At 47.7% G+C, this 23333-nt stretch overlaps 1 long non-coding RNA gene across 4 annotated transcripts; it reads left to right on the top strand.

Annotated features, from left to right (window-relative positions):
• The first annotated feature begins 17641 nt into the window (after positions 1-17641).
• LOC123097789 (uncharacterized) lies at positions 17642-22108 on the top strand. 4 transcript variants are annotated; one of them, XR_006447443.1, is made up of 7 exons: positions 17643-17924; positions 18331-18433; positions 18556-19247; positions 19569-19728; positions 20372-20413; positions 21096-21433; positions 21870-22108. It is a non-coding gene; the product is annotated as an uncharacterized lncRNA (long non-coding RNA). The 4 variants fall into 4 exon arrangements; XR_006447441.1 differs by lacking the exon at positions 20372-20413 and having other exon boundaries at positions 18556-18672; positions 18744-19247; XR_006447442.1 differs by having other exon boundaries at positions 17642-17924; positions 20372-21433.
• Positions 22109-23333: the final 1225 nt, after the last annotated feature.

A 23333-nucleotide genomic window follows, 5' to 3' on the forward strand; every position in this document is an offset into this window, starting at 1 on the left:
TAGAATAAGTCTTTCAATTTCCTCATGGAAGAATGGTTAACCTTGCTAAAAAGGAAATTATAACAAAAGGTCCTCTGGCTAGGGGTGCTAAGCAAAGACACCACCTTACCGGGTTATGTAGAGACCAATGTTATAACTCTTGGAATTACGTTCCAACCATCATATCTGACCGAGATTCAGATCTGATTGGTGTCAGGATACCTCAGACTCAGGATGCCTGAGAAGAAAAGGTGCAACACAAATTGTCGAGTAGACATTGTAAGATTCTCGGGAATTAAACCATGGAAGCGAGTTCCGGAACAAGAGTTCATCATTAAATCAAGGGAGAGAATGAGGGGGTGGCTGATGGACTCAGCGACAATTCCTCGAGATTTCCAAAAGATGGATTTCCACAATTATGTGAACAAGGAGATAGCTTTTGTCAGTTCAAATGATATAATGAGGTATGCTTGAGGAAACATACACGATTAAACATTGGTTGACGGTGCACCCGAAATACGGACTTAGGTAGCACAAACAATGTTAGAACGGCGATTCGATAACCAATGGTCTAAGATTGAAATGTTGACCATTAACTTCAAAGCAATAAGGTTGCTAGCAGTTTTAAAATTACTAGTCCATCTGTCGGCATTCCTGTTAGGAACAACACGGGGACCAAGAAAGAATGGTGATGGTGAAGTATCACTTATATCGAGAATTCTCAAGAGGTGGTGGGATTCTCACCACATTCTTGACAAAACGGCAGTAATACTACAAGGTAGATCGTAATACAAGCTGGATAGCAAGTTGCATCCATAACATGAACAAGTTTGTGATGAAAGGAAGGTAACGATGATGTTGATGGTAACCCAAATTACCAAGGAACGAGGATGGCACTTATCATCTAGAATTCCATTGAAATCCTGGAAGGAGTCAAAATGTTGATGATGATCACGACAATTTGTTGTCGAGAGGATCCACGAAGAAGCAATTGAACAACGATTGCATCACGCAGAAGGACTGATGCAACAAAAGATTATTGGAGCCACAGATACGACACAAACTCAAAATCAAGCTTTGCTGTTTTTAAGGCGAAATGATATGATGAGGAAGATCGATGTAAGCTTAGCTCATCGTCAAAAATTGTGCTCCGGGAAGAAGGACCATGTAGCACAGTTAAAATTTAGCACGATAATGATATAGCCAAATAGGCTAGGAATGACGTGATCGGGTACAAACTCGTATGTAAAGAAGATTACTAAGAGTTGTTGAACCGTAGTGCGGACTCGGTTCAGTTATTGGTGTCTTTGAGTGTTTAATAACTCAGAGCCCATGAAAAATTGGAATCAGTGAGAAATAATAGCTGATGAAGACTCATAAGATGCAACACAGTTCTTTAGATATTCTCGAGATACCAGAGGGAAACACTCGACGGTAGATCAAGGTAGAGGTTGGACTGGTGTATTGACTTGCAAAAGACGAGTGCTTTAACTTGTCCGAGAATTGGGATCAAAGAGAAATTATGGTCGAAACCACAATTGCATAGGATCAATTCACAGATACCCGATGATATTACATCAACGAAATAGTTATTATTACAAGAAGCTCCTATGGTAGGATCTACATCGTGTCCATGGGCATGAACACAAAGTTCAAGGTCGACTCCCACTTCTTCAATGTATAACCTTCCATTCACCTCTCGCTTTCGAAGAAGTTGTAGTGTTGAAATTTTATCTAGCAAAATACCAGAAGAGTATGACTCGTGAAAACTTTCGAGTTCACACATATTAAGGAAGGCATAGGTTCATCCCGTCAGGGTATCGTGGAAACATATACCACAAGCTTCAATAGTAAATACCACCAGCTCAAAAACATAGCATGGTTGAGAAAACAGAGGATACAATTTACCAAAGGCATTATGTATCAGGGACGAACTCACAAGGTGATTAAATATGAGGGCACTGCCGGATAATAATCTAACAAAGGATTTGGTTGTCCACAAGGGATCAGATGTGAGCATCGGTACTCAACTAGAGGAACAAAGAATGCAAGGGGATCAGATTATAGAAACAACTGACTAACTCAAAGCTCAAATGCAAAGAAATTATGATTTCCAAATCAAGGGATCAGAAGCAAACGCTCTGATTAAGGATGGATTAGTTGAATAGCCTTAGGGGTACAATCGATGGCAATTCGATTGGTCGATACCAGCTCATGTTTAAAATGACGTTTGAGCCAGAAGGAAGAATTCTAGGATCTGATTGAGGATTGTGAGCATTCGCAATATTTTGAATCAACCGACTCAAAATGATAATGACAAGGAATGACAATAAGATTACGAGACTTATGGGATTAACCATAATGCAAGCAAGCAAGAATTTCAAGAGCAATAGGCTGCTCAGGATTTTCGGAAGTTCAAATAGTATTTCAAAGACTTTTGTGAATTACTTGAATCAACTGGGGACGAGCGGATACTCGGTAAGTGCGAGAATTATCCGTAGGGGTATTCAGGTGACAAGGAACAACAAGGCAGTAAGCTCAAAGGATTCTCGGAACAACAGAGAGAATTTCGGGGTATCTTGTAATAACAAGATCAACGGGGAAACATTGTATGAATGGCGAGTATACGTGGTTATCCATAGGAGTTTATCGATGGAAGGGAATTGCAAAAGCGATGAACACAAGTTCTCGGGTTAACAACGGAGAGTGTCTTCAGGGTCTTCACGTGCAGCAGACGATCATCAGTAATAAGGGGCTCTCCGGGTGAAAGTGATAACGAGATCCTAATGTTAGATTTAGCAAAATTCATTTAACCCGAATAGGAGAGAGATCAGAGTCCCAGAGTAAAGGTCGAGGAGTAAAAGATCCTAGTACCACCCAATGGCGACGTGGGCCCGTAAGCCACACAACCATGTTAGTAAAAGTTTTTTTTTCAATGACTAGACTCGACTTCGGCCAAGGAGTTGGAAAGGGGGCTTCCTACAGGCAGTTGGCTCTGATACCAACTTGTGACGCCCCTGATTTGACCGTACACTAATCATGCACGCAAATGTGTACGATCAAGATCAGGGACTCACGGGAAGATATCACAACACAACTCTACAACATAAATAAGTCATACAAGCATCATAATACAAGCCAGGGGCCTCGAGGGCTCGAATACAAGTGCTCGATCATAGACGAGTCAGCGGAAGCAACAATATCTGAGTACAGACATAAGTTAAACAAGCTTGCCTTAAGAAGGCTAGCACAAAAGTAGAAACGATCGAAAAGGCAAGGCCTCCTGCCTGGGACCTCCTAACTACTCCGCGAAGCCGAACTCCATGTAGAATCATCCTCGGGATCTCTAGCTCCTGGACTCCAGCATCTGGTTGCGACAACCAGGTATAGAAAGGGGAAAAGAGGGAGAAAAGCAACCGTGAGTACTCATCCAAAGTACTCGCAAGCAAGGAGCTACACTACATATGCATGGGTATATGTGTAAAGGGCCATATCGGTGGACTGAACTGCAGAATGCCAGAATAAGAGGGGGATAGCTAATCCTGTCGAAGACTACGCTTCTGGCAGCCTCCATCTTGCAGCATGTAGAAGAGAGTACATTGAAGTCCTCCAAGTAGCATCGTATAGCATAATCCTACCCGGCGATCCCCTCCTCGTCGCCCTGTTAGAGAGCGATCACCGGGTTATATCTGGCACTTGGAAGGGTGTGTTTTATTAAGTATCCAGTTCTAGTTGTCATAAGGTCAAGGTACAACTCCGGGTCGTCCTTTTACCGAGGGACACGGCTATTCGAATAGATAAACTTCCCTGCAGGGGTGCACCACATAACCCAACACGCTCGATCCCATTTGGCCGGACACACTTTTCTGGGTCATGCCCGGCCTCGTAAGATCAACACGTCGCAGCCCCACCTAGGCACAACAGAGAGGTCAGCACGCCGGTCTAAATCCTATGGCGCAGGGGTCTGGGCCCATCGCCCATTGCACACCTGCACGTTGCGAACGCGGCCGGAAGCAGACCTAGCCTAGTGGCGTTCCAGTCCAATCCGGCGCGCGCCACTCAGTCGCTGACGTCACGAAGGCTTCGGCTGATACCACGACGTCGAGTGCCCATAACTGTTCCCGCGTAGTTGGTTAGTGCGTATAGACCAAATGGCCAGACTCAGATCAAATACCAAGAACTCGTTAAGCGTGTTAAGTATTCGCGAACGCCGACCAGGGCTAGGCCCACCTCTCTCCTAGGTGGTCTCAAGCTGCCCTGTCGCTCCGCCACAAAGTAACAGTCGGGGGCCGTCAGGAACCCAGGCCCACCTCTACCGGGATGGAACCACCTGTCCTTTCAGCCCCCTCATCAGAATCACTTGCGGGTACTCAACGAGCCGACCCGACTTTAGTCACCACATGTGTCATGTATATAAAGTATATAGTATATACCCGTGATCACCTCCCTAGTGATCACGGCCCGATAGTATAGCATGGCAGACGAACAAGAGTGTAGGGCCACTGATGGAACACTAGCATCCTATACTAAGCAGTAGGATAGCAGGTAAGGGTAACAACTGTAGCAACAATAACAGGCCATGCATCAGTATAGGATTAACCGAAGGCAATAACATGCTACACTACTCTAATGCAAGCCGTATAGAGAAGGAATAGGCGATATCTGGTGATCAAGGGGGGGGGGGGCTTGCCTGGTTGCTCTGGCAAGTAGGAGGGGTCGTCAACACCGTAGACGTACTGGGTAGCAGCGGCGTCGGTCTCTTAGTCTACCGGAGAAGGAGAGGGGGAAGAAACAGTAAATACGGAGCAAACAAAGCATCACAAAACATAAGGAGGCAAAACGCGGTGCTAGGTATGCCCTAACGCGGTAGGAGGTGATACCGACGAAGGGGGGAAACATCCGGGAAAGTATCCCCGGTGTTTCGCGTTTTCGGACAGACGGACCGGAGGGGGAAAGTTCCATGTTCGCTATGCTAGGAACGTGTGGCTGACAAACGGACTACGTATTCGGATTCGTCTCGTCGTTCTGAGCAACTTTCATGACAAAGTTTTTCCATCCGAACTACGGTTTATTTTATATTAAATTTTAAAGATATAAATCATTTTTAGAATTTAATAAATTAATTTAATTCAAAATTTAATTAATGCATCAGCATGACGTCAGCAGTCAACGTTGACCGTTGACCTGGTCAACCTGACAGGTGGGTCCCACCTGTCAGGGATTGTTAGCTAATTAACAGTAGTTAATTAGGTTAATTAGTTATTAGGTTAATTAATCTTAATTAGTTAATATTAACAGGATTAATTAAGTTAATTAATTATCTTTATTATTTATTTATTTTATTTTATTTTTTATTTTTTAAAAACGTTCTCTGGGCGGGGCCCATATGTCATAGGCCTATACGGGCCTAACGGATCGGGTGAACGGGTGCGGGTGCTCGCACCCGAGGTCATGAGAGGCGAGGGCGAGCGCGCCCGGGGCCTCGGTGGCCGGCGACGGCCGGAGCAGCGCCGGGCGCGGGGAGCAGTGGGGCCGCGCGAGGGCGTGCGTGCGAACGCGGGTGCACGAGCAGCCAGGGAGGCGCGGGAGGAGGCAGGCTCGCGGTGGGGGAAGCAGAGTGGCGGGTGTCGACGGCCGGAGCGGTGCGAGTGCGCGTGGTGGCCGGGCGTGGCCACGGCGGCGGGCACGCGCTGACGAGCGGGACAAGCAGAGGCGGGCGACGGCGGCAGCGGCGCAAGCGGGGCGACGGACGAGGCGCGACGTACGGGGAAGGAGCGGCAGGGGCGTGGTGCGCCGCGGTCGGGAGCAGCGGCAACGCGATTGCTGCGGGCTCGGCAGGCAGGGCGCGGCTGCCGGCGCAGACGGGCATGGCCACGCGGAGCGAGCAGCGGGAGGCGGCGGGTGCGGCGCGGCAGAGCGTGGGGTGGTGCAGGGGGCGAGGTGAGCGCAGGGAGGAGGGGCGCCCGTGCGTGCGGGTGGCCGCGGCGAGTGGAGCGGCAGAGGAAGGCGAGGCTCGGGCGCGCGCGCGGGGGCAGGGCGCGGGGCGCGGCCCCGAGCGGCGAGCAGGGGAGGGGACGAGCACGGGGCGAGGGAGAGAGAGGAGGGGCGCGGCTCACGGCGGGTGAGTAGGGTTCGGGGCAGCGGTGGTCGGGGTGGTTGATGGGGACGACGGCGACGTGGAGGCAGTCCGGCGCGGAGGAGGCGCCGGCGAGGTCGTGCTCCGGGCGGCGACGTACGAGGGCGAGGCAGCGGCGTCGAGCCCGATCCGATCTGGATCGGGGGAGGGAGGGGGAGAGTGGGGGCGCGAGTGGGGGAGTGGTGTGCGTGGGGGGGGGTTAGGGTTTCGGGTGAGAGGGGGATATGGGGAGTGGCCGGCCTGGTGGCCCGGTTGGGCTGCAGGCCTGCTGGGCCGGAGCCCGAGGGTTCTTTTTTTTTGTTAGTTATTTTTCTGTTTTGTTTCTTTTCCTTTTATTTATTTTTCTTTTACTGTTTTACTTTTAGTTTAATATTTTAAATATACTATTGCCACATTAATTCTCAACCCAATTTAAAATAGTTTAATATTTTATAAAATTCAAAAGGCATTTATTTTAATATTTAAACCTCTATTTTAATTATTTTGAACACTTAAACATTTTATTAAATTTAGGTTTCTCCACCATTATTACCCATGATTTATTTAACACCTTTACAACATTTTAGTTTTGACTTTTGAAAATGCTAAATGTTTGACTTGATTTTGAATTGGTTTTAAACTAACGCGAGATTAGCAACAGTAATCGAAGTGACATGGCATCATTAGCAGAGGGTTACTGTAGCTTAATTATCCGGGCGTCACAAAGATATATGGAGGCTTATGTGTGATAGAGAGTATCGTTTCACGGGGTTTGGATGCGCCAACGAAGTTTGCACCAACTCTCGAGGTGAGAAAGGGCAATGCACGGTACGGAAGAGGCTAGCAATGATGGAAGGGTGAGAGTGCGTATAATCCATGGACTCAACATTAGTCATAATGAACTCACATACTTATTGCAAAAATCTACAAGTCATCGAAACCAAGCACTGCACGCATGCTCCTAGGGGGATAGATTGGTAGGAAAAGACCATTGCTCGTTCCCGACCGCCAAAGAACACCTCATGCTTCAAATTTGTCACACAACGTTAACCATACGTGCATGCTACGGGACTTGCAAACCTCAACATAAGTATTTCTCAATTCCATATTTACTCAACTAGCACGACTCTAATATTACCATCTTCATATCTCAAGACAATCATCAAGTATCAGAGTTCTCATAGTATTCAATGCACTCTATATGGAAGTTTTTATTATACCCATCTTGGATGCCTATAATATTAGGACTAATTTTATAGCCAAAGAAAATTACCATGTTGTTCTAAAAGACTCTTAGAATAACATAAGTGAAGCATGAGAGATCAATTATTTCTATAAAATAAAACCACCACCGTGCTCTAAAAAGATATAAGTGAAGCACTAGAGCAAAATTATCTAGCTCAAAAGATATAAGTGAAGCACATAGAGTATTCTAATAAATTCCAATACATGTGTGTCTCTACGAAAGGTGTGTACATCAAGGATGATTGTGGTAAACTAAAAAGCAAAGACTCGAATCATACAAGATGCTCTAAGCAAAACACATATCATGTGGTGAATAAAAATATAGCCTCAAGTAAAGTTACCGATAGACGAAGACGAAAGAGGGGATGCCTTCTGGGGCATCCCCAAGCTTAGGCTTTTGGTTGTCCTTGAATTTTACCTTGGGGTGCCTTGGGCATCCCCAATCTTAGGCTCTTGCCACTCCTTGTTCCAAAATCCATCAAATCTTTACCCAAAACTTGAAAACTTCACAACACAAAACTTAGACAGAAAATCTCATGAGCTCCGTTAGTGTAAGAAAACAAATCACCACCTTAAGGCACTGTAATGAACTCATTCTTTATTTATATTTGTTTTAAACCTACTGTATTCCAACTTCTCTATGGTTCATACCCCCCGATACTAGCCATAGATTCATCAAAATAAGCAAACAACACACGAAAAACAGAATCTGTCAAAAACAGAACAATCTGTAGTAATCTGTATCAAACGTATACTTCTGTAACTCCAAAAATTCTGAAATAAATTGGTGGACGTGAGAAATTTGTCTATTAATCATCTGCAAAAAGAATCAACCTAAAAGCACTCTCCAATAAAAAATGGCAACTAATCTCGTGAGCACTAAAGTTTCTGTTTTTTACAGGAAGATCATAAAGACTTCACCCAAGTCTTCCCAAAGGTTCTACTTGGCACAAACACTAATTTAAAACATAAAACCACATCTAAACAGAAGCTAGATGAATTATTTATTACTAACAGAAACAAAAAGCAAGAAACAAAAATAAAATTGGGTTGCCTCCCAACAAGCGCTATCGTTTAACGCCCCTAGCTAGGCATAAAAACAAGAATCTCTACTCCTAATGTCTCAGTTGGTAGTCTCTGTTCCGGGTTTATTTTCGTCCCACCTTCGTCGGTTTCATCACGGGTTTTTTTGCTGGTTTTATTTCATCCCACCTCCCACCACCCCTTCCGATGGATTTTTTCCTCCGGTTCTTTTCCATCACACCTCCCATCTTTGCCCGACATGCAAAGCCGCCCCGATCGATCAAATCTGGATCTCGGCGGTGGCGCCTCCTCCCTCTCCCCGCACACCGGCGCATCCTTCGGAGCCCTCCCCGCCACCTCCTTTCCCAGCACCCACGCGACTGCCCCTCCTCCCCACATTGCGGCCGTGAGAGCCCTCAAAAGGCTAGCCCTGGAGGACTGCTTCAAGAGGATGATCTGCTTCGAGACTCTGAACCCGCCGTGCCTGCTGCTGCCGTGCGGCCAGGCACCCGAGATCTTCGACATCGCCGGCCACTTCGCTGGGTCAGGCAGCATCAAGGACCCGCCCAGGATCCCCGTCATATGCAAGCCCAACGTCGGCGCCATGGAGCCGGCCCTCAAGATCGCCAACGTCAACCCAGATCCATGCACTACCTCCCTTTGCCGCCGGATCCCCGTGAGGCATGCTCAGATCCGTCCGCCAACCGCTAGTGACGATGCGTACGGCGCCGCCACGGCTGTGCTCGAGCGCCTCCACCCCAACCCGCGCGCGAGCTACTAAACCCACTGTCGGTGTCAAAACCGGCGGATCTCGGGTAGGGGGTCCCGAACTGTGCGTCTAAGGCGGATGGTAACAGGAGGCGGGGGACGCGATGTTTACCCAGGTTTGGGCCCTCTTGATGGAGGTAATACCCTACTTCCTGCTTGATTGATCTTGATGATATGAGTATTACAAGAGTTGATCTACCACGAGATCGTAGAGGCTAAACCCTAGAAGCTAGCCTATGGTATGATTGTTGTTGTCCTACGGACTAAACCCTCCGGTTTATATAGACACCGGAGGGGGATAGGGTTACATAGAGTCGGTTACAAAGGAGGAGATCTACATATCCGAATTGCCAAGCTTGCCTTCCACGCCAAGGAGAGTCCCACCCGGACACGGGACGAAGTCTTCAATCTTGTATCTTCATAGTCCAACAGTCCGGCCAAAGGATATAGTCCGGCTGTCGAGGACCCTCTAATCCAGGACTCCCTCAGTAGCCCCTGAACCAGGCTTCAATGACGATGAGTCCGCCGCGCAGATTGTCTTCGGCATTGCAAGGCGGGTTCTTCCTCCGAATACTCCATAGAAGATTTTGAACACAAGGATAGTGTCCGGCTCTTCAAAACAAATTCCACATACCACCGTAGAGAGAATAATATTTCCACAAATCTAATCTGCTGACACCTTTTCATAACGTGACATTCTGCCGTGGTCTGGTCATGACGAACCGTTTTTCCGAGACTGCCACTGCACGTGTTGCGAGGCGGTTTTATTGGCACGTCCTGTCGAAGCAGAGATCATGTCCCTCTTTTCACGGGATTCTCATTAATACGGGTGTGGGTAACCCAATCGTGCCTGCTGGTATGACTCCTCGATTTTAGGCAAGTTCCAAACGGCCACGCGGAGGATGCTTGATATTCACCCTCTTTATAAAGGGGCCAATGCCTGTCCTTTTCTTCTCGCGCTCTATCCTTCCCTTCCCCCCACCTTGAATTCCAACACTCAAAGCTCAGGCTAAGCGCTTCGGACCTTCAATCATGTCCGGATCCAACCTTCAAGGCCGGTGGATGGCCTCCTCAGTCACAGAGGAGGACATCAAGAAGCTAAGAGAAGCCAGGTATCTGACTGCCGAAATCTCGCACAGGCTGCCTGCTCAAGGGCAGGTCATCCCCACTCCCGAACCCAACGAGAGTGTCGTATTTATTTCCCACTTCCTCCGAGGGCTAGGCTTTAGTCTTGATCCCTTTGTTAGAGGGCTTATGTTCTACTACGGGCTCGATTTCCATGATCTGGCTCTGGATTCCATCCTTCACATCTCGTCGTTCATCGTCGTGTGTGAAGCCTTCCTCCGCATCACCCCACACTTCGGCTTATGGCTCAAGACCTTCAATGTGAAGCCGAATATGATTGAGGGGCGACACGCAGAGTGCGGAGGTGCCATAATAAACAAAGGCGCCGATGCTCCATGGCCAAAGGGTTCCTTCCCGGAGACATCCAAGTTATGGCAGCGGGAGTGGTTTTACATCACCGCTCCCCGTAGCGCTAAGTGGGTAGCTGCCCCCGCCTTCCGTCCGGGCCCTCCACCACAATTGGCGTCATGGGTCAACAAAGGGCTGGATTGGGGGCCAGCTAATGATGTGCCGACATTGCAGAGCCGCATCCGAGATCTCTTCAAGGGAGATGTCAGCCTTGTCAAGGTAATGCAAGTCATGCTAGTTCGTCGGGTCCTACCATGCCAACGTCGATCTCTCCGTATGTGGGAGTTCAACCCGGAAGGACCGCGAACCATTCAGCAATTCTTCGGCGCGACGCTCAAAGAGATGTATGGATTGTTCTTCAGATCATGAATAAAGTGTCCGGACACCACCGAGGATGCGGGTCTGAACTGCAATCGTCCAGGCACCCAAGTAAGTAATTCCGCGGCCGACCACGTTGTTTTTTAATTTATCACAACATCATTCTGAAAAGTCGCCTTTTGACCAGGACTGGATAAAAAAGGCAAAGATGATCAGGTGTTCGGCCCCCCTTCCCGAAGGCTCACCGGATCCTGTGCTAGCCAGGATGCTTGAGCTTGCGCCTTATCAAGCGCCATCAGGGGAAGATAAAGGGAGGAACAAAGAAGCCGAAAGCGAGCCTCACTCATTATTCATCCAAACCGGGGGAATTAGTGCCTCCACAAAGGAGGATAACCGGGGAGAAGAATCTAAAATTCCCTCTCCCCAAGGAAGGAAGAGGGCCACCTCTGAAGACTTGGAAACAATGGTTTCCAAACGAGGGAAGAAACCCTTGTCAGGGGGCCCTGCCCCGGAGGGCATCCTTACCGCACAGTGCCCGCAAGGGGACCAGCCCTCCACCGAGCTGTAAGTAAACAAAAGCACTTTATAGTAAATATATCTTACTTTATTTCCGAGGACAATAACCGAGACGTATGTCTTGTAGTTCGGATCGTAGCCCTTCTCGACAGAGTTCGTCTTCGGGGGATCTTCTTCCGGAGATGATGGAGAGCGAAACGCCTCCCTGTGCCTCCCCGCCTCGTGAGGCGGACGACCCTAAGGTGTCGTCACGGAGGATTTCTCCTGACCCGCCAAGGCCAGAAGGTAACCCTTCGGCCACCCGAAGTCCAGAGTATTCGGCTCCTAAGGAGAGCCACAAAAAGAGTCCGGGACTGTCCGGCGCACGACCGGACGCACTGATGAGTCTTCTGGAGCAAGCGACTATCTCGGAGGCGCATCGTACTCTAATGGGTATGGTGTTTGAGAGAATTTCATCCGCCGAAAGTGGGTTGCATGAAGCTTTTATGAGCCTGCTGAGAGACTTTGAGGTACGCAAAATAATATGTATATTTTGGACGGTACTGCACACGCTAGGTGTGCCCTATGCAGATAGTAGCCCCTGAGACTCTGGTTGCTGTCGAAAAAGGCGGCAAACAGAGGATCATAGTCCCAGGTAATGATCATGCCGCTTTCATGTGCAGGCGGCTGAGGGTCCGGTGGCTAGTTGGACTGGAGAGTTTGCCGAACTGAAGCGGCAACTTGATGCGGCGGATGCTGACATCGTGCTTGTAAACAGGCGGCTTGACGAGGTACAGGGTATGTATTCTCCGGTGGTCAACATATATTAAGAGGAGCATGATGCTAGTATCTATAATATGCTGTAACTGCAGATGGAGCTGCCGCCGTGGAGATCCTTCGGGCGGAACTTGCTCTAGCCAAGGAGCAAGCCAGGAGGAGTGATGCGGCTGCCCTAAAGGCGGTTGAAGAGCTAAGAGCCGAACAGGCTGCGCATTGCCAGAGCAAAGAGGAAATAGCCAAGATGGCTGTTGAGCTAAAAGATGCCGCCGACCGTTATGAACTTCTTGAAAGGGAAAGTCAAACGAAGACGGCGGACCTGGAGAAAGCCATGGTAGCAGCTAAGGAAACCCACTCTAAAATCAGAGCGGCGAAGGAGGAGCTACGTCAAGCCGGAGATATCACGGCTGGGAAGCCCTTTTTGTTGCGGACAAAGTTCGGAGATCCTAAGTATGCCCTTCTGGATCAATTATGGAGTTCTGCGGACGCGTACTTGGATTTGGCAGCGAGTGCTGCTGATGCGACCAAGTTTTTCAAAGATCAAAAAGATCACGAAGTGGAAAAGTTGTTCTGGTCGCAGTTCAATGCTCCAGCGCGTCCGCTGCTGTTAAATGAGCAAATGGCCGAGTGGGCCAAGCTCCATAGGTTGTCCGGACTTGCCATGAGGTCTGTCGTGGATCATCTATGGCCAGAAGGACCAAGGCCGAATAGTTATTTTGGTCTAGTGCAACGATTCCTTGGTGTTGTGCCGCATATCGACGCTGTAAAGAGGTCGACGTGCATAGAGGGTGCGCGGATGGCTCTTGCCCGTGTCAAGACATACTGGGCAGAGATGGAGGCCACCGCTATTGCAACCCAGAATCCGGCCGTAGGCCAGGTTTCGGCCGAGCACTATTTTGAAGAAGTCCTAGAAGGTGCTCGTTTAATAGAGGCTCAGTGCTCAAAGAGTGTCATGTTCGAGTGACATGTATCCCGATTGTAAAAACAGTGCTATTTGAATTATTAAGGCTGTGTTTATACTTTTGCCTGAAAGTATTATGATGCCTCCTGTGCGGCCGTTTATGTATATATATATATAACCTGAAAGTTTGCAGTCATCGGCTTCAGCCCCCACGCATATAATGCGGGGGTGTTCGCAAAAGCGCGTGTTCACACTTGATCCAACGTCTTGGTCCATTAAGGAGGTGGTAGCGCGGCGAACGAGGCAATCGGACTATATTGCTTTAACACTTTCACTTAACCATAGGAGTTTGACAGTGGGGCTACTATATAGCCCCTGGTACTTCCGCGCTCATCCGAGTACGGGGCGCGTACGTACATGATCGGGAAACCGGTCCTTCGTTAATGCGGAGGAATCGCGAAGATTCTGATGAGTCATCGAGTGGTTGACCAGTCTCGCACTTTATCATGACAGTCAGTTTTCGGCTTTCTCTACTGAGGTGCTCGTCCAGATGAACCAGGGCACAATCGCAGTAGTTCTCCCGGTGCCACCTTAGCCGATAGAGCAGAATGTAAGGTAGCAAAACACGGGAGCCGGGCAAACCCAACATTTAACCAAAGACATGATTCGGAGCTGATGCATATAAGGCCAAACTCGCGACGCCGAACACTCCCTAAGGTATTCGGTCTTTACAACATATACCGGGCTTAGTAACGCCCTTGAACCCTGAATTTCCAGGTACGTGCATTAGTCTGACGTGGCGAAATGCTAACAATGCCAGCATCCTTCACGGTTGTGTTAGGTATCCGGGGGGTGTCAAGCAACAAGAGACAGTAAGAAAGGTTTACACAGGGTCTTAATCTAAAAAGAAACCTTTGAGCGGCCCCCTGCTGCACGTCTGCGCCTGTGTCTCCGTTGTGCCGTATCCTGGAAGGGTGTAGCACGATTGTCATCTGTAGAAGAGAAAAACTTAGATGAAAGTCGTCGTGCGAAAAACTGATTATTCTCATTAAAATTCAATCTAAATGAGATAAAGCCGAACTGTAGTCCTTTTTACATGCGGGAAGCCCCTGGTACCGCCTATGGGGGTATATCCATCAAACCAATCTCAGGTTTATCTAAGCTGTTACAGCTAGTGGTGCGCCGGACTCGTCTAGCCGTGTCCGCGGTCTTGACGACCAACCATTTATTCTGGTTGGAGAGGCCGTTTAGTGTTCGGCTGCTAAAGCCGCCACACGTTCTTCCGCGCGTAAGGAACGCTCAGTGTTTCCGCTAACTATGATGATGCCACGTGGATCGGGCATCTTAAGCTTAAGAGAAGCGTAATGCGGTACTGCATTAAAACGAGCGAAGGCTGTTCTTCCGAGTATTGCTTGATAGCCGCTTCAGAATGGAGCGATGTCGAAGGTTAACTTTTCACTTCAGAAGTTGTCGGGAGAACCGAATACAACCTCTAGTACTAGAGAGCCCGTACAACGGGCCTCTGGGCCTGGTATTACTCCTTTAAAGGTAGTATTGCTTTGGCTAATTCTCGTTGGGTCTATCCCCATTTTGCGGACGGTGTCCTAATATATCAAATTAAGACTACTGCCGCCGTCCATGAGGACTCGGGTGAGATGGTATCCGTTGATTATTGGGTCTAGCACCAAGGCAGCCAATCCTCCGTGCCGGATACTAGTCGGGTGATCCCTACGATCAAAAGTGATCGGGCAGGCCGACCAAGGGTTGAACTTAGGGGTGACGGGCTCTACGGCGCATATGTCTCGGAGTGCGTGTTTGCTCCTCCTCTTCGTCACGTGAATCATGTTCACTGTTTTGACCTCTGGTGGGAACTTTTTCTGTCCCCCAGTGTTTTGCTGGCGAGGCTCATCCTCGTCTTCACTTGCTGTCTCCCTCCCCTTGTGTTCGGCGTTTAGCTTGCCGGCCTGCTTGAAGACCCAGCATTCTCTGTGGGTGTGATTTGTAGGTTTATCGGAGGTGCCATGAATCTGACATAATTTGTCTAGAATCTTGTTTAGGCTGGACGGTCCATCTCTGCTGCCTTTGAAAGGCTTTTTCCGTTGACCGGGTCGAGAGCCCCTAAAGCCGGCGTTTACCGCCGTGTTGTCTGGGTTGTCTTCGTTATTTCGACGCTTGCTTTTACTGCGTCGTGGTTTTCCATTGCCATCCCTGACTTCAGATGTGCCCTAAAAGCATCCTCAAGCTCTTCCCAACTTCCAATTGAGTTTTCGGGGAGGCTCTTCAGCCAATGCAGAGCTGGTCCTTTCAGCTTGAGGGGCAAGTACTTGATGGCGTGGAGACCGTCTCCGCGAGCCATATGGATATGGAGGATGAAGTCCTCAATCCAGACCCCAGGGTCTGTCGTTCCGTCGTACACCTCTATGTTCACGGGTTTGAATCCCTCTGGAAATTTGTGATCCAGCACCTCATCGGTGAAACATAGGGGGTGCGCGACACCCCTGTATTTGGATGTGTCATGGCGTTCTGAGGGTTGTAGTGTTTGGTTTTGATTCTGCGCTGGAGCGCGCTTCCTAGATCCGTAGATGGATCTGGTCACGCCGGCTTTTTGATGCAAGTCCTCGCATGAATCGTGTGCTGACTTATGTGCGGCCTCGTTAGCCGCCCTATCGCGGCCACGAGGTGGTCGGTCCGACCGGTCGGCCGTTTTATTTTTCGGCCGTGTAGGCTCTAAGGCCTCATCATCGAATTCAGGCAACAGCTTGCGCTTTGGATAGCTCTTTGTGTGGTGACTGCCACCGTACTTTTCTTCAGTGTCGAGCACTTTGTTCCATCTACTGTTGAGCGTATTCTGTGCGGCCTTATGCCTTTGCTTCTGCTTCTTCAGACTCCTCGCGGTGGCAATAAGCCTTCTATGGAGGTTCTCTTGTTCCAAGTGCCTTTCCGGGATGATGTGTGCATCGTCGTCCGGACTGTTTTCCTCTCCGGAGAGAGGTTGATGAGCTTTATCCTTGGCGTCGCCGTGATCGGACCGCGGCTCCGTATTGTGTTCGCCGTCCGCTGGTTCATCCTGCTCTGTCGCTGGGTCCGTGTGGTCGTCGTTTCCTCTGGAGTCGACCGGGGTATTATTTTTTCTTGCACTGTTATCGCTGTTTTTGCCGAGGCGGGATTTGGAGCGGCGCCTATGCCGTCACTTTGGTTGCTTCTCGAGGGAGCTATCATTCGCTGCATCCTTCCGTTCCTCGTCATTGTTCTCTTTGGGTGTATACACCATATATATATCGTGTGATGAAGTGGCTGTCCAGCGCCCTGTGGGCGGTGGTTCCTGTTCCTCTCCTGCATCGTCGTCTATACCGTCGATGTCTTCGGAGTCGAAATCGAGCATGTCGGTTAAATCATCGACAGTGGCTATTAAGTGGGTGGTGGGTGGGGAACGAATTTCTTCGTCGTCCGCTTCTCGTTCGAGCCGGATATAATTCGGCCAAGGGCCTCCTGACAAGGAGAGAGACCTTAATGAATTTAGCACATTGCCCAAGGGCGAGTGCTGAAAAATATCCGCGGAGGAAAACTCCATGATCGGTGCCCAATCAGATTCGATTGGCACGGACGCAGGCGGTTCGGAGCCCGTGGCCGGGGACGAATCCAAGTATCCGGCAACACGGGTCTCACAAGAGGTGAAGTCAGTTTTCGGCTCTATCGCCGCTGAGTGTGCGGCCTCCGTGGCGGGGTCCATCCACCCGTCCTCGAACGGCGCAATCTGCTCCAGATCGAGGGCTGAAGTAGCTGCAGGTGGGATCTCCCGAACACTGTCCGTCGGTAGAGCTAAGTCATACCTGTCGTGACTGTACGGCGCACCTGACATGGGCTCGAATCCGTCGAAGATCAAGTCTCCGCAGATGTCGGCAGTATAGTTCAAGCTTCCAAACCTGACCTGATGGCGTAGCTTTCGATCTGCTCCAGATGGCCAAGCGAGTTGGCCCGCAGTGCGAAGGCGCCGAATACGAAGATCTGTTCGGGGAGGAAAACCTCATCCTGGATCGCATCGTTGCCGATGATCGAAGGAGCCATCAAACCTTATGGTGACGGCACAGTGAAACTCTCAATGAAAGCACCAATGTCGGTGTCAAAACCGGCGGATCTCGGGTAGGGGGTCCCGAACTGTGCGTCTAAGGCGGATGGTAACAGAAGGCGGGGGACACGATGTTTACCCAGGTTCGGGCCCTCTCGATGGAGGTAATACCCTACTTCCTGCTTGATTGATCTTGATGATATGAGTATTACAAAAGTTGATCTACCACGAGATCGTAGAGGCTAAAACCTAGAAGCTAGCTTATGGTATGATTGTTGTTGTCCTACGGATTAAACCCTCCGGTTTATATAGACACCGGAGGGGGCTAGGGTTACACAGAGTCGGTTACAAAGGAGGATATCTACATATCCGAATTGCCAAGCTTGTCTTCCACGCCAAGAAGAGTCCCACCCGGACACACAACGAAGTCTTTAATCTTGTATTGTATTTTCATAGTACAACAGTCCGGTCAAAGGATATAGTCCGGCTGTGCGAGCACCCCTAATCCATGACTCTCTCGCCCACGCCCCCACCCCATTCGCAACACACATCCGAGTAGTCCTCCTAGCCGCCGTCGTTTCAAACCCGGGAGGAAACCCTAGCCCCACACGCCAGCGCGGCCGCGAACCCCGGCCGATCGGCGCCGATGAGAGGCGGGAGGCGTGGGACGGGGAGAGTGCGGCGGGGAGGCGGCGCCGCCGCCGCCGCTCGGCCGCCGCGGGGCGAGCGCGCCGCCGGCGTCCAGGTCATCGTACTCAGCGACGGTGAGTGATACGGGGCGCCTGTGCGTGAACTCTTGCTTTTTATTTCTCCTGCATTTCGGTTTAGATCGGGCGTCCAGGCGATTTTAGCTTGAGGTTTGGCCGGACTGACGTAGCTGTAGGCTGTTGGTTGGAAGTTTAGGCGAGCTTTCGAGGTACTCGTTTGGTCGGGGTTGCAAATGACCGGCATTTGCCATGCATATGCGTGCACCGGTCGATTTCGTTTTTGAGAGCACATCGATTGGTATTTTTCCTGATCCGAAACAAATTGCCCCCCAACCTTATGAGCTGGATTTTTCTTCGCTTTATTGTGGGCTAACACTTCTTCGGTCAGTTGCAGTGTTGATCACTGTGTCAGATGCGAAATTTCGTTCGGATTATCACTTTTTTTTGCAATTTTATTTTACAGATGATGTGAAGTCAGCAACGCAGCAACCCACCGAAAGGAGAAATTGCGGAGGAATGCGCGGCAGATGATTTCAACGCGCTCCCATGTGATTCCACCAAGGAAGGTCTGATTAGAAGTTCACATTTCTCAGTTCTTACCATCGTCGCCTCAGGCGCGAAACCCTGTTCATGTTCGATACATTAACTAACTCACTGTTTGTGTTTACACCCGATTACTGCTTGATAGTTTCCACAAAGAACCTGGGACGTCTTAGAAAGCGAACAGCTGCTGGCGGTGCTGCAACTTCTGAGTTGCATGAGGATGAGCTAAAGGTTGCTGATGTCAAGCTGAGCAATGATGAAGGTATGTGTGTTGGGAGGAACACTGATATCTCTCCGAGTTTTTGTGTTGCTTATTTTGTTAATGGTCACCAGTGTGTGGCACAAGGAGACGGAATGTTCCATCCTCCCATCCTTCTAAGCATGCAGAAGTGGCACACGGAGATGGAATGTTCCATCCTCCCAGCATCATGGTGTTGCAGTGGCGTGTGTTTGTACCGGGTGCTTGATGATCGGTGCTTTATATATAAAGTGTGGCGAAAGCCTTTTTCGGTAAATTAGAGTAATTTATGTCTTCTTTACCATATTCAGGACAGAGAGAACACCAAGAGTTAAGTTTATGCAATTAATTTGTTCGTTGAGGTGTTGGATTGGGAGTTTTAAGTAAGTTATAAAAGAGACACGTGAGGTGGAGATACTATACCTAACATGAGATATTTCTCAACAAGTAATTTTATTTCTTAATGTCTAAGCTTCATTACTTCGTATTTTTTATCCGTCGCCGCTTTGGCGACGACGTCCCCGCCGCTGGGCAGGAAGAGTGTTTCCACGCCTTCAACCTCCATGTCCACGATGTCGTACTCGATGCCCACCTGCAAGGTCAGCCTCCCATCCTCCCGGTCCTTCCCAGCAAATTAATCTGGACTTCAACCATGAATTAAACGTCCTGGTCTCTAATGGGAACTTTTTTGTTACTGAACTTCGTAATTGGTTTGCATAAAATCTGAGGTCTGTCTGACATATTTTACTTGACCACGGTTCGCTTCAGAATTCTACTTTATGTGAGCATTACTTTCTTAGTCTATCTGATTTACTTGGAGGAGTATTTAATTACACGTATGTATAGTACAAGTTGTTATTTCCTAATAATTTTGATGGCCTCTAAGCATCGTTGTTCATGTCTATTATTATTTATGAAAGCTACATGTCTTGGAGGGAAGTTGCGACTTGAGGGAGTGAGCTCCCATTCTCTCAATTTCTTGGCGTGGCCATGCTTGCAGTACTGATAAGACATGCTTCAAAAATGGAGGAGGGAGGACGTGAGCTGCTACCTTGGTTCCTGTCCGCACCAGCTGCCACAGTATGTAATCAGGCCTCCACTATCGTCCTCTGAATTTTGGGTTACATGCATCTACAAGAGCGTGAGAGCTTGAGAGGGTAGCACAATTCTACGTAGAAGTTATTTTTCTCCATGAAGTTGATCATGCGAAGCTGGTGCCAGATAGAAGGTTAATTGAGTTCTCATCTCCAAAATGTTTGCATTATAAGTATCCTCTTTGATTCAGTGGTTCCATGATGCTACAGTTCACTTGTTTTTCACCTCTTGATGCTACTATACACAGAAGGTGTTTGCTAATTTGCACATTAAAATTTTCTGATAAACTGTGCCAATATCACATGCATATGTATTTTTTAGTGATGTCCGATTATTAATCCATGCTACAATAGAACGTGCTCACATAACAAGTTTTTCCGCAATCTTCGCAAGCAAGTATTTGTTTGTCTAACTGCAGGTGGAATAACAAGATCCACTGTGTGTGTGCAATGGCAACAATAAATACTCTGTCATTAGGGAGACTTCTGATAATTCTACTCTGCATTTTTTTGCTTCGTACAAGTGTTCTGCCGCATTGTGCAACTACGATTGACAAATATGATACACCTCAGGGGTTCTTTTTATATATATGGACTGAACAATTGATTTAGGTTTTTTTGTCATACAGATTGGGCATCAAAGTAGACGACAAAGGATGACAACCGATTAAGTTCTGCACCTTAATCCACTTACAACTTATAAGTTGATTGATACTTTTCATTTTATATTGATGTGCTTCCAACGAGAACAATTTTTTCACCGGATGTGTTTCATTACATATGCCATTTTATTTGTGTGAAGTCTTTCAGACTTTCTTTTGATTCTTTATTTTAACGGCCTGAAAAAGGATTATAAGTAATGTTGGGTTCCCGACAGGACAAGGTAGGAAGAGAAGCAAATCATAACCTTTAGGTTCATGGTCTAGGAGCAGGAAAGTACACGTCCATCTTTGTGGTATTCTCATATGAATAAGCATAATACTACGTACAGAATCTCTCAATTGTGTAGACAGGTCATCAAGTAATGGTTAGTAATTCATAATTCTGCTTCACCTTTATGTTAATGATCCGCTTTTAAGTGTGTTGCCAAAGTGAGCATCAAATTGCAGGAATCTCAATCTTTTTTCTATATTTCTCGCAAGGCTCTTGTACGGTAGATATTTTTGCTTGGTCATAAATGAATTAGTCCCATGCTCTGACAGTAAGATAATGGAGCTAGGTGGACGAACATTGGCATTGATGCCAAGATTATCTGACATCTTGCTGTAGTAGTGTCTTAACTGGATATGTTTATAGTTCTAAAATCAATGTTCATCAGCATCCAGCCTTCTAACTAAAAAGTATTTTCGCAAGGGCTTGTCTGCACCGGTACGCTCTCTCGCTGGTACGCGATTTGAGGCATAGGAGCGAGGGGCACGTTGCAAGGTCGTCTTCGGTCACGGCTACAACTTATGACGAGAAGGGGATATATGCTTAGTAGGCTGCCCTGTGGTTAGCAAGTCATTGTCGCAGTCTCCGCCTCCCAGGTTGCCTCGGCTTGCTGTTGGTGTGTGTTGCTGCAACAGCCCCTTCCGGCCACCTCTGAGGTTGGGCAATGTGGCCACTGATGTCAAGGGCGTCGCCATCTTACTTGCAAGGCACAAATTGCACCGCACGCAACATCTTGCTATGCATGGCCACTGATGCCAAAGGTGGGTTCCAGTTTGACGACCTCTCTACCAAGTCTCCATGCATGATCTCTTCTTTCATGTACTTTCTCCATCTGCTGTTATACTATCTTGCAACTACGGCTTATCCTGCTTGATGTCATGTTGCTTCGACAGTTGTTTATTGCTCCTAACTGTGGCATATCCTACATCCATCTGTTGATTTGGTTCAAGATGATTCCTGGAGTAGATAAACTATATTTTTTTTCTGATGTTCCAAGATGATTTACTAATTTTAGCTCTGAATACCATAGATAAACTATATTTTTCTGATGTGCCTTTTCCCGTTAGATGTAAGGATTAGTAGTACTGTTCTAGCAGCATAGTTGTTGACCTTTATTTGTTTTAAATAATGGAATAGTTACCTCCCATTACCTTTTTACATGTATGGTGATATCTAATTCAAATTGTATGTTTGTAGAGAACCAAGTGCCTTGACGTACTATATAAAGAGATCATGTGAAAACAAAGCTGAAGTTCTTGATCAGGATGAGAAGGAAAGTGGTCTTCGAGCAACACTAATCCTGGGTCATACATTTGGTCACATAATATCTTCGAGCATTGTTGTTTTTATGTTGAGTTTATCTGTCTTGCATTACGATGGTCCATGTAAACATATTTGGATGAATTGACAGCCCAGTAAGAAGTTTGCTTTATTTTTGTTGCTACTGCCTACTTTATTGAAGCATTTGATGGAGATGACTCATGTACTCACTTTTGTTGCTTGCTAAAATAGAAAAGAATACAACGAAGAATAGTATTTATTTGCTTTTAGTCGTCAAATATTTTACATTGTGATATGTAATTCATTTTTTATTGAATGCATGTTTAGGTAGCATTATCCTTTTATCTAGAAAATTTTATATAGGCTTGCAATGAATAACAACTGAAGGTGGTTGTCGCACTTGTCCCTTGCTACTGGCCTATCACGATGGCGTTGACCACTGGCTCATTTTGAACATGAGTTAGCTGATTTTTTTATAAGAGTGAGGGTTGAGAGTGAACAGACTGGGGGCTGGGATTGGTCTGTTGCGTTATGGTCGTCTTTGTGGAATAATTTTCTTACTTTAAAAAATTGGTAAATTGCATTAGAGATGGTTTTGCAGCAAATTGCATGAGCGAGCGGTTCATATTTTTTCATCAAGTCGTGCAATTTATTGGTTGGGATAGAAGAGTAAATGCATTGGTTGTTACTTCAAGAGTTAATAACCGACGAGGTGACATATCAGTTGCATGCCCAACAACGGACATCATATTTTTATTTTTTAGTAATACGCGACATTCAATTGTATGTTACAATGTGTCAATGGCTAAGAAGACATTGGATCTGCCTTCTTAGCTTGGGAGTGTCATGGGTGGCGCAGGCTCACCCACCCTCCCTTGATATAGGTGGTGGATCGATATGAACACGTGGAGAGGGGATTAAGGCTGTTGGCGGAGGACTCCTGCTTGGCGATTCATGGGGAAGTACGGTGTGAAAGAGAGTGTGCCATGGCGAAGCTGAGGTGGGCGTCATTGAATTTTAAAGGAGAGGGCTCCAGTGAGAAATGGCCCACTGTGTTGAGAAACCAAGCTGGAAGGGGACAGTCCGGCAGGAAAATGTCAGGGTGCGTCATGAAGTTGGCTTTTTGTGTTCGGACCGCGCGTCATAGATAATATTGACGGATAGTCTGGACAATCATATTTCTCCCCACATATGGGTTAGATTTGGGGAGCTCGTACCGTCGAAACAATTGAATTTTGGGGAGCCGATTGGATTTCATATCCAGACACAAACGTACGAGGGAGAAATGAGCTTCACCCTTGAAAACGACCTTAATCATTTGTTCAATTCATTTATATCCATTTATAGCCTGTAGCAACGCACGAGCGTTTTACTAGTAGA

The sequence above is a fragment of the Triticum aestivum genome, chromosome 4D (genome assembly GCF_018294505.1).
Source record: "Triticum aestivum cultivar Chinese Spring chromosome 4D, IWGSC CS RefSeq v2.1, whole genome shotgun sequence".
NCBI lineage: Eukaryota > Viridiplantae > Streptophyta > Magnoliopsida > Poales > Poaceae > Triticum > Triticum aestivum.